This window comes from Salvia splendens, chromosome 15 (assembly GCF_004379255.2).
Source record: "Salvia splendens isolate huo1 chromosome 15, SspV2, whole genome shotgun sequence".
Classification (NCBI taxonomy): domain Eukaryota; kingdom Viridiplantae; phylum Streptophyta; class Magnoliopsida; order Lamiales; family Lamiaceae; genus Salvia; species Salvia splendens.
The window spans coordinates 27,915,324-27,930,797 of record NC_056046.1 but is presented as its reverse complement, the minus strand read 5'-3'; positions in this window follow the sequence as shown (position 1 = coordinate 27,930,797).

The following is a 15,474-nucleotide window of genomic DNA, read 5'->3' as shown; positions in this document are numbered from 1 at the left end:
TAATTTGTTGGGGCAATCAAATTCCGCCGTCCGAACTTCAATGACCGAACTGTACCTCCCCTGGTGTGCTAAGCGCGGGAGGACAGTGCACCTGGGCTTCTGGACCGCGTACCAGTATCACCTCATCGCCACCCACCCAGCGAGGAACCTCTCCTTCTGCCATATATTGGAAGTTTTTGTCAGGAACAACATAGCTATCTCGGAGGGAGAAGACTTATCCCCCTTGACGATGGTCGACCCTCCTGGCCTCTTTGATACACCATTGTTCGTCCGAACGAACACCGTTTACATGAGGCAGGGCATACCTCGTTTCTTCACAATGGGAGAAGAAGCTATACCAGCCGGGAGAGCGACGGCAGCCCAGGGAACACCAGCGCAGGAGCAGAGGCAGGAGAGGTTGGAAAAAGCAATGGCGGAGTTAGCCGATGAAAATAGGAAAGCAAGGGCGGAGTTGAACCGTTTGGCAACTGAGATGGAAGGAATCTTAAAAGAGTTGGGTACCGAGATGTTGGTCCGTGAATCTGGACCGAGTGGCCACGGAGGCCGAACTAATGAACCACGAGTATCAGAGGAGGTAGTAACCGAGACGGAAGAAGCAGAGCAGAAAGAAGAAGTGGAACAAGAGGAAGGAGACGCCGAAGAGTCGGCAGAATCTGGGAACAAGCAGTCCGAGAATGAGGAGGAGCAACCGGAAGAACCACCTGCACCACAACCTGCCCCGCGAAGGAGCAGGAGGAACAAGTGACCACCACCCCACCTGACCAGTTAGTTTCCTTTTTATTTTCAGTTTTTAGTTTTTCGTATTTTAATTGTGTTTTGTTTTTTTTAAGGTAGTATAATCTGTGTAGTACGTGCGCAAACCCCTTTCATAACACTTAGCCTACGCAATAGTCTAAGTGTGAGAAGTAAAGGGTTTGCTATTTTTGGCGCATCTGTTTGTGTTTTTTCTGTTTTCCTTTCTTGAATGCAGGTCAACTCACACTTAGCCTATTTATAGTCTAAGTGTGAGGAGTTTGTTGTATATACATGTTTCGTTTTGTTGGTTTCTGTTTAGATTTTTAAACTCTCCCACTTAGCTTATTATATAGTCTAAGTGTGAGAAGCTTTTAGTATAAGTATGTTTTGTTGAGTTTTGGTATTTCTGTGCGTCAACCATACTGGCCATTACCTTTTTCCACTTCACAGCCCCATCTGAGGACAGACATTGTGAAGTGGGAGGGGGAATGCACTGGCCAGTATGACATTTGTACATATGTGTTATCTGTGTTTAAGTATTTGCGTAGTGTCTAGGTCTAGTTTTTATTTGATTGGGCTTAAAACTCAACTGTCTTGAGCTGACGGTGAGGGGAATTGAGGGAGATAAGACATGCTGGAAAATGGAAACCACCCCCCCTTAGTATCTCCTAATCAGTATGGATGATGCGAGTATGAGAGAAAAACCCACACTTAGAGCCAAAACACAAAATCCCTCTTTAAATGTGAGTTAAAAGCCTAAAGTGGAACCACTTTCCACTAATTCAGAAAAGAAAAGAGTGGCTGCCACAAGGTGCCTAGGGTGAAGTGACTGCGTGTAGCAACACTGAAGGCAGTAGGAAACCCCCCCTCCCCCAAAAAAATAATTATTTTCCACCCCTTAGAACCCCACTTTCTAGCCATACACATACCTAGATATAACCCCTAGCCCCTGGAATTGTGTGTGCAAGGCATAAGACAAGGAGCTACTAACCAGTTGGAAGTTAATGTCAGAAACACAGACCGAAAGAAGCAACAACCAAGAGCCCGAGTACACACAGTTCCACGCACCAAATAAAGTGGAAATTTTTTGAACCTTATAGCCTTAGGAACATCCACCCCAAACACTACAACCAATAGCCCCGTTACAAACCTTAAAGCCCTTCAGTAGCTGCACGTGAGATCTAAGTCCGAAGCATCTGTGGTCTAGCATTTAGAGAGAACAATCCTAACATTCCCGGAGAGGTATGAGTGACTAAGTGAACCTAGTGTTTGGCCAAAAGTTTGGGTGATCTTGACGAACGGATATACTGACTGGAAAGAAAGGGGGGCGGCGGAAATTCAAGGCTGTCTAAGGCCGGATTGCACCTGATCCCAAGGGGAGGGATGGTTGAAAATATAGCCCAATTACTGTGTTAATGTGTCTAAGTGTTTTAGTTTTCTTTTATGTGTTTGTCTTTGTTATGTGTTTTTCTTTGCGTCATAGTTAGAGTCTAAGTTAGAATAGAGTCGGTCAGGGGTGTAACCAGGCGAGAATTCGACTTATTTCTTTATGTTTGTTCTTCACGCTTGAGGACAAGCATGTGGTAAGTGTGAGCAGTTTGATAAGTCGTATTCTAGGCCATGGTTACTGGTCAGTATAACGTGCATAATTGGAATATATCTGGAAAACAGTTGCTAAAGTGTGCAGGGAAAGTGTTCAAGTTAGTATGGAAAGGCTCGGACAACTCGGGTAAAAAGGGCATCAGAATGTTGCTATACTGGCTAGTATGCATGCCAAAAAGGCTCGAGATGGAGAAGAAGGATTGCTGGGAAGATCAGCCACAAGTAAGGGCAAAAGGGTCATTTCGCGAAGAGAGTCTACCCTAAAAATCAAGGGCAGGCCTCCCTATAAAAGGAAGCCACTTAGAGAGAGAAAAAAAACTTTAGGAAAAACACTCTTAGTTAGAGTAGTTCTCTCTCGGCAGATCAGTCCTTCAGCCTAGTCTTTCATATTCTCGTTCCTCGCCACAACCATGGTCACCTGAAGTTCCAGAAGTCCGCCGGAGATTCGCTTTCCACCGTTCCAGCCAGTTTATTCCATAGTAGTAGCAGTTTTATCGCCCGGAGTGGCAAAACTATCTTTATTCGCTTTCTTAGTTAACCTTTACTTGTTCTCTTTCGTTGGATCTGCTGCAGTTTCAGTACTTATCATCATTTGAAGTGTTTTGTTGAGATCCAAACGTTTTATGCAATGAAGTTGTTTTTATGCATCTCTTTCTGTTCAAATCTGTTTCATTCTGCCTAGGTAGCTTAGATCTAGTTGTTGCAGTAATTTCTAAGTGTTGGAAGCATGATTTCATTTGGAGTTGTTCGATCTGTGATTTGTTAGTTCAGTGGCTGTTTAGATTTATTTTCCAGAAGTGTCTTAGTGTAAAATCCGAGTTTACGTTATTCTGCCACCTTGCATGTTACCCAGTAAGCGTAATTTCAGTTTCGTTAGTTTAATCTTTTGATTTAGAGTTTAGATTGTAGATCTGTTTTTGTGAAGTTGTTAATCTGCATTTCTCGTTCATGGAACCCGAGTTGTTTGATTTGTGTTCAGACTTGTTGGAGAAGACAATGTCCTCATCCAAATTTGGGACCACATTTACTTTTTAGTTACTTTTTGCTTTTGTCCTTTACTTTTCCTTACTTTTAGCTGTTACTTTTCAGACCTGTAGGCCTAGTCACGTAACTACCTCTTTTTCCTCTGATATTCTGTTTAACCTTTTATAGTAAACTAGTACTTTCCATATACTTCCTGAAAACCATGTTCCCCACTTTCCACGTACACAGCGGCCTGTCCAACACCTTCCCCACCTCTTAGTCAATAGAGTACCACTTTAAATTCCAGCCTAGATAAGTCTCAACCCAAAGCGTGGTAGCTAACCAAACCTTTCCAGAATATCACCACAATTCCCAAAACGCATTCATCTCTGTGGGATTCGACCCTTACGTCCACTATACTAGCCAGTAGAAGTGGGTTGAGGATTATTGATACCAGGTTCAGGATTAGCAGGGACTTCCATACTGATCAGTAGGATACATCCTTGCTTTAACGACACCTGCACAAACCTGCTCTTTCAGAGATGTTTTTGATCACTTTGGAAGGCATAAGATTGATGAGATGAACTGCAGTTAAGAATGCATCATCCCATAATTTTGGAGGAAGGGAAGCTTGGGATAAAAGAGCTAAACCTGTCTCTACAACATGTCTATGTTTCCTCTCAGCAAGACCATTTTGTTGAGGAGTATAAGGACAAGAAACTCTATGAACAATCCCAATTCTTTCAAGAAGGAAGATAGGCCATGAAATTCACCTCCCCAATCTGACTGAAGGATTTTTATTTTGGAACTAAAGGAAGTTTCACTCATTCGTTTGAACTGTTTGAAGGCAGAATATGCATCACTTTTGTGTTTTAGAAGATATATCCAAGTAAATCTAGAGTTTGCATCCACAAAGGAGATGTAATATCTAAATCCATTTCTTGAAATGATGGGTGAGGGACCCCAAAGATCACTATGTATCAGTTGAAGAGGTGAGTGAATAACAGTAGATGAAGAAGAGTAAGGCAGTCTGTGAGACTTAGAAACACAGCAAGGTTCACAAAGTGAAGGATTCTTCATTGAAACAAAAGGAATATTACAACCATTTAAGGCATGTTTTACAACGTCTAGAGTAGGATGTCCTAGTCTATTGTGCCACAGAGAAAGATCTAGACTAGAACGATTTGCAAAACTACTGCTAGAGTTGATACTTTGAAGATTCACTGAGTGAACAGCTGGAAGATTTGGAGTAGGAACAGGACTGGAGCTATGGCTTCTCTTGATTGGGGAATGATCTATGAGAAAGTGGTACAAGCCTTGGTCAAGGGTTCCCTTGAGCACGATTTCCTTGGTGCATTGATCCTTAACAAAACAGAAAGTTGGGTGAAATTCAAAGAAAACAGAATTATCTTTGGCAAATTGGGACACACTTAGCAGAGTCTTTGTGATATTTGGAACATGAAGCAAATTTCTAAGATGAAGTTTTCTAGAAAACTTAGGGGAATGAGATTGAATAACAGTTTCACCAACATTTGCTATAGACACAACAGAACCATTTCCAAGAACAAGATCTTTACCTCCAGAATACTCTGAGCTGATGTTAAGATTGCTCAAATCATTTAAAATAGCTTGATTGTTGTTGTGGAGGATTTCCTCTGATCTGCATTTGCTGAGGAGGAGTGTAGTTTTGTTCGAACCTGTGCCAACACTTTGCTGATGAGTGCCCAGGCTTCTCACATAGCTGACAAATAATCTTATTTCCAACTCTTCTTCCAAAACCTCTTCCTCCACGGCCTCCCCTCTGATTTCTAAAAGTACCTCTACATGTTCTAGAATCAAATTTGTTGCCATAAGAAGAAGAATCTCTCTTCTGTCCAGATTGTTGGATCAGATTTAGTGAAGGCTGAGAACCCTCCACACTTGCAGCATGAGATCTAGAAGTCTCCATCCTTGACTCAAAGCTCAAAAGGAAAGAGCTCACATCAGCTATAGACCACGGCTCAGACCTGGAAGTCACAGTACACACGGCTGGATCATAATCCTGTCCAAGACCACCTAAGAGGTGCAAGATCTGCTCACCATCTGATATCCTGCATCCAACAAAGCCAAGAAGATCAAAATATGATCTCATTTTACTTAAATATTCACTCATAGGCAATGAATCCTTCTTGAGGTTCTGCATTTGTTGCCTATACTGCATCATTTTTGCAGTTGAACGGCTAGCAAAGTTGGTCTCTAAAGCACTCCAAATATCCCTCGCAGATCTGAGGCCAACCACAAGAACAAGAGCAGCCTCTGAAAGAGAAGAAAGCAGCCACCCAGCAACTTTTCTATCTTGCCTTTGCCAAGTAACATATGCTGGATTCAATACCATGGTTCCTTTAGCTGGATCTGGGATCATTTGGGGATGGGGATTGGCATTTCCTGTGAGAAAATTCTCCAGACCATATCCATACACAGCAACATCAAGAAATTCCCATCTGCAAACTTGACAGAAATGGGTGGCAACTGCGAGAAAATTGGCAGTGCTGAAAGAGGAAAAGCATTGGCATTTGAATCGTTTGATTCTGCCATTTTTGGGAAGAAAATAAATTTAAAACAAGAGGCAGGAAGAGACATGATCAATGAGATCCTGCTCTGATACCATGAAAAGATGCAGTCCGAAGCATGATGAAGAAAGTAAAGATAGAATTTTCTGTAAATAGCAAGAGTATTGAATCTCTGTTTTTCATTAATTGCATAAAAGAGATGATAGTTACACTCTTATACAAACCATTCGAAGCATCTAGAATTGCTCATTAATCACATGTACTATCACCTACACTTTTTGCTTTAACAAACTAAATCAAGAACAACCATTCTTCATCAATCCTTGGACTGCCACGTCCTTCCAAGTCCTCTTGTGGTCCAAGTGCACAGCTGGTGGTTTAGCAAGGGCTCCAACATTATCTCGTGCTTCCTTTGCTTTCACGTGCTCATCAACAGCACATCTTCATGCAATGTTGCATTGCATGCTTTCTCATCCAACACTTCACTTTGCACTTGAGGATGATCTCCAACAACTTAAAATTTGTGATGTATCTATTAATTTAAACATAAAAATGGATGCAGACAAGTACCACTGCTACTCTTTGTCGTTGTCACTGCTCTCCTCCGTCTGAAATTCGCTGGCATGAACACCTATAATATATGTTTCGATACGATTTCATTATTTGTTTTTTTATTTTTCATTATTTAATTAATCTTGAGTTTTAATTATTAATAAAAAAACATATGTAAAAAAATATTCAATTCTTTTATCACTTAAAAATCCTAGACTTTTAAGTTTTAATATTAATAATCATTATAAATATTTTTTGCTATTTATTTTAAATTTGGTACTAAACAGGAAGAAAACCCATTAAACAGGAAACTTTGATTGACGTGTATGGAAGTAACAAATATAACTATTTAAATAGACGTTACAAAATAAGAGCACCAATTAAAAAAGGATGATACTTTCAAATAATTAAAAAAGGATACGCGTATGGAAGTAACAAGTAAAACTATATGGGCTCGTTTGTTACCCATGTTAGGCATAGATAGGCCTCCCTATCTACCCTAATTTCTTTGTTTGGTTTCCATGTTAGCAATCTACCTGTCCCGGTGCATCTATCCCAGAACCCGACTCACCGTAAGATACGGGTGATCAAAACAGAGATAACTCTGTCTCTACTGAAACACGCGATAGGGAGGAAGAATCGCGGTGAAGATTTCGCACTTCACCCAATTGACTTGAATACCCTTCAGATCAGCTCCATTTACTCCATCTCCATCGAATTTCCGCCACAATCAACCACCAATTGCTCATATTCGACGCGTTCTGTGAGGATCCTTGGGTCGAACATCGTGGTTGTCGTTGTTGCACTTGTTGTTTAGAATTTCATAATGGGCTTACCCAATTCGAATTTCTGACCACGTGTGCGTTGATTGTTAGGTTGCAAGCTAACGCCCTTGGTATCTCGTACGTCGTGCTTGCCATGTCCGACCACGACGATATTCAGCAGGTATGTTCGGCATATCTCGGCACCTGACTTTAAATTAGGTTGCTATTGAGCCGAAATGGCCTTTTAAATTTGTTGCTAAGTGGCCGCCTATAGGTTGTAATATGTGTTCAACTTCGGTTCTATGAATTTGGTTGAATAAGTAGACGTCATTCCAGAAATTGGCACTGCTGATATTGAAGTCAGTTTGTGTTCTATCTATAAATCAACGATGGAGTACCAAATTAGATACGTTGGCCATTTTGTGGTTTTGTAAACAAACTAAGAAATACATTTGGTCATGAACACCCATATCCTTCACAATTTGTGCCTCAGTGTCCAATTGGGAGCGGTTCTTTCTGCTATGGGGGGGTGATTGTATGAATTTTGTTGCATACAATTTCATGGATTTTAGGATTTCACAAATACCATCCAGTATTAACGCTTTTTTGTTGACGTTGTAATGTGATGATTCAGTTGTGCTTGTCTGTCATTTGATATGATGTTGTTGTATTTGTAGCACCTTCAGTAAGCTATGCTGATATTTGCTCATGTAGTTGGATAGAAAGGAGCCAACCGAGCTACTGATCTTGCTTGAGGAAATAATACGAAACCATCGGCTAAACATGCTTCTTGTTAGCATGTTTATCACAATGTTCAGATCGAACGAACGGAGTAGGAAACGGGGGGGAGAGTTACCGAAGAAGTAATGATTGACTCCATTCCGGCGCATGTAAAGCAGCTGGATAGGCTTGTCCGGGTCAATGATCGTTCATGTATAGACAATTTGCGGATGGATAGAAACACGTTTGGTAGATTATGTCGAATTCTTCGTGACCAGGAAGGATTAATAGACCAAAAATTTGTCACGGTGGAGGAACAAGTTGCTATGTTTTTGTCCATCCTAGCTCACCACAAAAAGACAAGGGTTGTGGGTCACGATTTCATGCGTTCATCTGAAACAGTGTCTAAGTATACACATATGGTGCTCCGTGGGGTGCTTAATTTGCATGAGATTATGTTAGTGAAACCTGATCCGGTTGGTGATGATTGCACGGACTCAAGATGGAAGTGGTTTAAGGTATGTGTAATCTGTTGGCCGCCAGTTTTATTCGTGTACCAAACTCATGGCTGACCCTGCGATCCAAAAACGTGTGTAGGGTTGTCTAGGAGCTTTAGATGGGACATACATACCCGTACGAGTACCCATTGTTGACACACCACGTTATCGTAATAGAAAGGGGCAAGTGTCAACAAATACACTTGCAGTATGTGATCGACAACTTCGGTTCGTGTATGTGCTGCCAGGTTGGGAGGGTTCAGCTGGTGATTCGCGAATATTACGTGATGCAATAAGCCGGCCTCTCGGGCTTAAAGTACCCAAAGGTCACACATAGTGATATTTGCGTTAGTATTGTGGATATGATGGACACTCACCTTTTCACATTGTTTCTCATTTCTAGATTGCTATTATCTCTGTGATAGTGCATACGCCAACAACGAGGGATTCATCACTCCGTACAAGGGCGTTCGTTACCATTTGAAGGAGTGGGGTCAAGGATCCCAAGCACCGCAAACAGCAATTGAATTGTTCAACTTGAAGCATTCTGAAGCTCGTAATGTGATTGAGCGTTCTTTTGCAGTTTTGAAGATGCGTTGGGGAATACTTCGCAGTCCAAGCTTCTATCCTATTGAGGTCCAAACGGGATTGATCATTGCGTGTTTCTTGCTCCACAATTTTATTCTCACTAACATGGAGGTGGACCCGTATGATGAATTGGTAGGAGTTGAGCTTCAAGATGGGTATGGGAGTGATCATGATGACCCCGTCTTGCCCACTATCAATACGGTTGCGCCAACCCCAATGTGGATGAAGAAGAGGGACGACCTTGCTGCTGCAATGTGGGCACATAGGGCAAGCGTGTGATCGATGGGGGTGCGATTATTCATCAGATAACAGATCACTTTATATTAATGCATTGATATGTGTAATAACATACTTTTTAACACACTTTGTCTGTTGTAATGAGTATTTGTTTTACATCTTTATAGACATTGGTATTGCTTTTCGCCTTTTTTGGGTACTATGTAATGTTCAACTAACATTGCATTTCATCGATTAATTATAGAAAATATAAATTCAAACCCAAGCTGAGCAGTCTCGCTTCTACATCACAATTACCAAAACTTCCCTTAAACACACAGAAACAACCATTACTTCATTCCACTTATACATCAAAATATTACTACGTTAACAAAAGATATCGAGACTGGTCGGGGGCACAACGTAGATACTTACGGTGCTGCTTTGCGCGATGGTGCGGCCGGACTCCAAGACGCGCACGATGAGCCTTTCGGTGATGAGTACTCTTGCTTGACTGGAAACAACCGAGTTGGATCCATGCGTCCAACAAGTCCGCCAGCCCTGATTGGCGAGCCTTGTTCGGTATTGCTCGATGACTCATCAAAAAGTTTCCGGATAACCGTCTTAGATGGATTGATGAAGGGGGAATTGACTTCGTCCATATCACCCGGCGAAGGAATATGCTTCGCACGAGTTGGTGCATTTGGTACGGGCGAATCAGTTATCACGATCACCTCCGTTGTGTCGGATAGGGTTATCACCTCGCGCGAATTTTCCTCCTTCACCCCCGTACACCCAAACACGGTCGTTAAGCGGCCATATTCCGCTTCGTCTCGGTAATAATAAGCTCCGGCGAGGGGGTTAGTCTGCAAACAAAGGTATGCAAACCACATTGTGAAAACCAATATGCTTCAAAGATAATGCCAACACATTTCACACGTCAACGACATACCTGATAAACTCGTATTTTAACTGTTTTATTGGGAGTTAAACGTGATGATAATTGGTGTTTAAATGCATATTACTTGAGTTTACGTCCATATTTCACTACAAAGGTGATTTGATGAGTTTATCCAGTGTGTGAAGTTAAAATAGGTAAAAAAGGGTCAAAATGAGCCAAGCCGTGACTGGGGTCTACTTCAAACGTTAATCTTCCTATCAAGATGGGGTCCAAATCCTATTTTGAGAGTACCATTGTCTTCATCATCGAAAGAGCTTCGCGTGGGTACCTCACACGCCCCAATCGGAGTTCGGATGAGAGAGATATGACCGATCTACGAAAGCCGCGCGGACTGCCGGGAGATACCCGGCCGGGTGAATTTTATGTGCAATAATTCCACCCGGCCGGGTGGCCAATTTTGTTCATAAAGAGTCCAGAGACTTCTACCCGACCGGGTGGATTTTATGTGCAATAATTCCACCCGGCCGGGTCCGTCTGACTGACGATTTTTAGCCCAAACGTGATTTTTTTGAAGGAAAAATAAAAGAGAGAAGCTACGGCAACGAAAAATCATTCTCTACAAGCCGCAAAAACACACTCTCTCTCTCTCTCTCTAGGAAGCACTCTTGGAAGAAGATTGGAGATTCAAGCTTCAATTCATTCGCCAATTGTATTCCGTATCATGAATTCTTTTGTTTTCTTTAGTTTTTGTTTGTTTTTTACTTTGAACATGAGTAGCTAAACACTTTGTGTAGAATTCTTGGTGAAGATGCATTGATTCATAGTTATTAATCCAATTGACTTCGTTTTTATCTTGCTCTTGTAATTATTTGAATTATTCTTGTGCTTTTTCCTAACAATTGCTTGATCACCAATTGGGAGTGTAGGGTTTCTTAGAGTAATCGGGAGATGAAATAATTAATCTTGAAGGAAGAATAATTTAAACCTTAATTCAATAGAACTCGGGAGAGTTGAGGTTTTGAGTGGAATTTGTTATCTAATCGATCTATTGGGAGTTAGGTCTAAGAATTAGAAGGGGACTTCAATTGTTACACTTAATCTACATGTTTCTCACCTCGGGAGGGGGTTTAATCTACATGTGTGATTGATTCAATAATTCTAGAGACTTTAAATGGTAAATCGATTTCAATTGGGTTAGGCTATGAGTTGTGCATCGGATCCTTGAATTCTGCATATTTCTCCACCATCTTACACAGCTTTCTTAATTGCTTTCGTGTTTAAGTGTTCTATTTTATTCTCTGACTTTACATGCTTTTAGTAGTTGTTAGTTTTAAAACCAAAAATTTCTGATTGTCTGGATAATAGTTGAAATTGGTTCGTGGTACTTAAGTTTACACTTAATTGTCTCTGTGGGATACGATATACTCTTGCTTGCTATTTGCTACGATAACCCCGTACACTTGCGGGTATTATTTGGGTAAAATAAAGTTGAGTCAAGTTTTTGGCGCCGTTGCCGGGGACAATTTTGTGTTATGTAACTTGATATCGTGATAATAATCAAGATTACTACTTCAGATTTTATTGCTTTTTGTTTCTTTTTACTTCATTTTTAATTTTTTTGAGTTCTCACATTTGTGTTTCTTGTTCAGGTGTATGCACACACGTTCTAAAGGCTTGCCTCTAGAACCTTTCGATCCGGAGATCGAAGCAACAAACCGGAAGAGGAACGCCTATAGGAGACTCACGCAGAAAATTCAAGCTTCTTCGCCTAACCGCATAGGAGCATCTTCAGTTCAAAGTGACCTTTCACCCATCCGATCACCAGTTCAGGACCATATTTTGTTTGATCCCGTTTCTCCTAGTCTGATGGAGTACGAAGAAGGTAACAACGGTCCACCACCCCCTCCTCCCAATTATGCTAAGCTTCTACGACAGCTGGAGGAGTTGCGTCAACAGGTCAACCGTGGACCACCTGTGCCTGTACAGAATCAATATGTATACCAAGGCCAGGAAAATCCAACTGTTCATAGCAACATCGCGGCTAATACTTTTGAGCTGAAAAGAGGACTAATCCAGATGGCGGAGAACATTGCTTTTAGGGGCAAATCCACTGACGACCCTAACAAGCATATCACCAAGTTCATCCAGATTTGCAACACAACAAAGATGAATGGAGTTACAGATGAGCAGGTTCGACTAAGGCTGATTCCTTTCTCATTAGAGGATTCAGCAAAGGATTGGTTGGAGAGTTTGGAGCCAGGATCGATTAGAACATGGGATGCTATGGTGGAAAAATTTTTGGAGAAATTCTACCCCCCTAGTGAAGCTATAAAGAGGCAACACGAGATCATTGCCTTTCAGATGACTCCTGCAGAGAATATCAGAGACGCATGGGGGAGGTTTAAATCTTTGATGAAACGGTGTCCCAACCATGGGTTAACCCCGACAGTTCAAGTCATTACATTTTTCAAGGGATGCGTGCCTGAAGCACAACGGGAGTTGAACTTGAGCTCAGGCGGTAATTTTCTCAAGAAAAGAGTGAATGAAGCCATGGAAGTGATTGAGGAGCTCGCATCTAATGACGAAGGATGGAGCAACGACAGGAGTAAGGTGCATAGGGTGGCTTCTACTACAGATCATGATCCTATGAGCGCCCTATCCGACAAGTTGGATGCGCTGACCATGAAATTCGACTGTATAGCAATGGGGCAACCGTCTCAAGAACCCCAAGGAAAAATGGGGGACGTGAACTATGTGAATCAAGGGGACAACAACCGGTACTTCAATAATCACCGCCCCAACTTTCAGGGTGGAGGATATAATCAGTTCGGGAACAAATGGCATCCCAATCTCTCTTATGGAAACCCAAATAATGCTCTGCAACCACCCCCGGGGTTCACAGTTACTGATGGAGTGGTTAATGATCCGAAGAAGATGACCACGGAAGACATACTCAAGTCTTTCATGCTACAGTCCAACAAGCTCATGGAGCAGAACAATCAAAGGATGGAGAAGGTTGAGACAGATGTGCAAAGTATGGCCACTCATCTGAAGAACATCGACACACAGATCAGCCAGATTTCCCAGACTGTGAGTACTATTACTCAATCGGGAAAATTCCCTTCGAACACCATCATAAATCCCAAAGAATGCAAAGCTGTGCATCTAAGGAGTGGCACTATTTATGAAGCTCTCTCACTGCCTGCGACCACATCTGATACCGTTCTTGAGCCCAAGGCTGCCGTGGCAGAGAAAGAAAAGGAGGCTGAAAACGAGAATACTGGCACCACTTTTGGAGTAAAGGTGCCATTCCCGCAGGTACATCTTCTGAATCAGAAGAAGAAGAAAGATGAACAGTTCACTCGATTTCTGGACATCTTCAGAAAGGTGCATGTGAACATCCCTTTGATCGAGGCACTGCAGCAGATGCCTAAGTACGCTAAGTTTCTGAAGGAGGTGATAGCCCAGAAGACCAGTTGGGGGCAGGTTGACACTATTAATCTAACTGAAAATTGCAGTGCTCTGCTGCAAAGGAAACTGTCTGCCAAGCTGAAGGATCCTGGAAGTTTCACTGTCGACTGCCTCATTGGGGGCTATAAGGTGGAGAATGCTCTCTGCGATCTAGGCGCGAGCATTAATCTAATGCCACTATCGGTGTTCAAGCAAATGAACATTGGTACTCTGAAGCCCACCTCAGCCACACTACAGATGGCAGACAGATCTGTCGTGTATCCAAAGGGCATCGTGGAAGACCTACTGATTAAGGTCGGGGAATTTATTTTTCCCATCGACTTTATGGTCTTGGACATGGAAGAAGACAAGGGAGTTCCCCTACTGCTAGGACGTCCCTTCCTTGCCACTGCCGAGGCAAATATAAACGTGAAAAAGGGAGAGTTGACAATCTTCATGGGAGAAGAAAGTCAAACGTTTTCCCACAAACCGAGAAGCATGGATGGAAGAACTGAGGAGTGCAAAGTGGTGCGTCTGAAGCACCAAGTGATTACTGAAGAAGGAGGATCGAGTGCAGTCAGAAAAGTGAAGCAGAAGGACTTTTATGAGCTTCACATGGAGATGATGGCTTCCACTAACTCGGAGCCAATAGCATGGATCGATGCAGACCATAGTTGCCCTTCACCGGTGCACTCGGTGATCATTACTGCACCCCCTAGGATGGGGGGTAAAATACCAACTGCTGCCAAGGGAAGAAAGACAACTGCTCCAACACTGAAGGAGCTTATCCCGAGAGAGCCTGAAAAGTGGTGGCTCACCAAGACTTGGAATGATCTATTTCCTCATGGAGGAGGAGCCAAGCGATCACCTGGAGGCAACTCTGGGATGAAAGAGGATCTCGGTTGATATTTAGAGACGTCAGGCATACGACGGTAAAAAGTTGCGCTACCATGGGAGGCAACCCATGGAAGGTATCTTTTATTGTTTTATGTATTTCTTTTGGTGTTGTTGCTAAGTAAGCATCACCTCTCCACCAACGTTTCAAACTTATTTCTTTGCGTAGCTTTGAATAAGTTTGGGGGGGTGATATGGTGGATGGTGAAGTTTACTGTTTTTATTGTTTTTTTTAGTTTATTTTTGAGTAGATTTTTAAATTTTTTTTTGTTTAGGATTTTAGTTTTAGGATTAATAAACCCCGTGGATGAAATTGAATGGGGGGTCGGATCAATTTGAATTGAATTCAAGCATGTTTGTTGGATGAGTTGCTAATGATGCTATGTGCTAAATTGTTTGTGAAAACTTGTTGATATGACCAAGCATGCTTGTATGTCCTTATTGTGATTTGTCTAAAGTGGATTGCTCGTTGCCTTGTCCTTTGCCATAACCTTGTGAGATTTGAGCCTACAATTTTAAATGTGTGATTTATCATCAATTGTGTTATATGTTTCTAGAACTTGCTCGCGATCTTCCTTGAGTCTACATCGTGAATATAGAGATAGGAAGTGACATTAGGCCATCCATTCTAGCCTATTAAGATCTTCACCCTAAAATACAAGATTTTGATAATCCTTTGTTAGCCAAGTTTGAGCCTAAAAGCCTATTTTTCCTTTGATAACTTGGGGTTGTATATATGCTTGAAAATAAGTTTGGGGGAAAAGAACACTTTTGGATGATAAGAAGAGTTTAAAGATGAAGTATTGGCTTGAATATCTTTGGGAAAGTGGATGTATGCTTTTAGTTGTGAAAAAAAAAGAGTTGTAAAAAAAAAGAATAATTTGGTGGTATAAGCTAGACGAAGTCTAGAAGTGCGTAAGAAACCAAGTTTGGGGGAGAATTGGTAGATGAGAAGAGTCTATAAAGACTACTGAGGAGTTGAGTTGTTAAAAGAACGAAGTTATTATAGTTTCGAAAGGGATTATAAGTCACTTTGGCCAAAT